This window comes from Perissodus microlepis, chromosome 11 (assembly GCF_051167445.1).
Source record: "Perissodus microlepis isolate ML-2025 ecotype Zambia chromosome 11, ASM5116744v1, whole genome shotgun sequence".
Classification (NCBI taxonomy): domain Eukaryota; kingdom Metazoa; phylum Chordata; class Actinopteri; order Cichliformes; family Cichlidae; genus Perissodus; species Perissodus microlepis.
Window position 1 is genome coordinate 32,171,314 of NC_140471.1, and position 1,545 is coordinate 32,172,858.

Genomic DNA, 1,545 nt, shown 5'->3' on the forward strand with positions numbered 1-1,545 from the left:
TTCTTGATGCTCTTAAATGTTAAAAAAATAAATAAAACAACAACAACACAAATCCCCCTACATTTTCTTTCCCTGTTTCTTATATTATGTCTTCTTTGTATATTTTGTTTTGAGAGCCATCCATTTTTTTAACAACTAGAATTGAGCTATCACTTCCTCTTTTTCATATTTTCCCCTGAACAGATCAGTTTCAGGTCTTTTAACAGAGCAAACAGCTTCTCAGCTCCTGCCGGCAAAAAAATATCTGAGGCACACAGCTGCAGTAAAAGCATGAGAATGGAAACAAGCAGCTTGGAAAAAAGATGTTAATGTGATATCTGGTTTATACAAAATCCCACTTTTTGGCGAGGATCAGTTCCCTAAAAAATCGAGCACAAAGGCCATCTGTTTTAGCAGTTTGGAGTTGTGACTAATGAAATACCACTGACTGGCCAGTAATAAACCTCTTGTGATTAGTCCTTTGGTCCTTTTCTTCCCATTTAGAAAGACAAGAAAAAAATGTGGTGAAGGCAGTTTTACAAGCTTGAGCTGACTGAGATTACTGATTATTAACATGCATTTCCCTTCAAATAAAAATATGAAAGAAGCAAAAACAAGTTGAATTTCATTTGCTGTCTTTGTTAATTTTCCATCGTAAATTGTTGCAGAAAAAAATGCAAAAGTTTCTGACCCACAAAACATCCTGGGGAAGGATTCCATCCCTGAATAACAGCAGTTAGACTGATGAAGGTTTGCCTTTAAAGCTTACCCAAGGAAATATATATATTGTTGGATTTTCCTAACATTTGTTAGTTAAAATAAGTTAATATCTAGTTACTTAGTTGAAATAATTCAGACTTGTGATGTTTTAAATTTAAAGGTAGGTAAAATTAGTATAAAAATTACTATTAGCTGAAATTCTCAGTGGACAGTATAACTTGTTATACTTTGATAGCTTTTCTCTTGGCCTTCATTAAGCTCAATGAGAAAACGATATTGTTAGATTTTATTTGAACCGCCTTATTGTCTACAACCTTTCTTATTTTAGAATCACTTAGAAACATTGATGGGTTTTGCTCCTCTGCATTTATCCACTTGAGGGTGCCCAGGGTTTTTCCAGAACCTGGTGAACAGTGTCCTCCTGTTTTGTGCCTTGGTCATGGAATGATGTTCAAACCAGAGATAAATATTTTTGTGTTGTTTGTCTTCTGTACAGTATTCACTGCTGTTCCCGAGCTGCACTTCATCAGCTCAATTATTGGAAATAATCAATTGTTTCTGATTTGAAGAAAAAAAAAACACTCACATGCTGTGGCTTACATTTCTATGCTCATGTTTAATTTCTCAATATTTCCTGGTGTTAGATGATACCTCCTGAGGGGAAATCATTAGAAGATTATATGACAATGCATCCGTTTTGAGTTGCAGCACGATTACGATTAATTTGGATCTTTCAGCATCTGAAACAACTCTTTTTCCACTCGTGCGGATATGTGCAGAGGTTTGGGTCGTCAGTAGGTTTGCTCCTCCTAACACACTGTAGCAGTGCAGCGTGCAGCAGTTTGA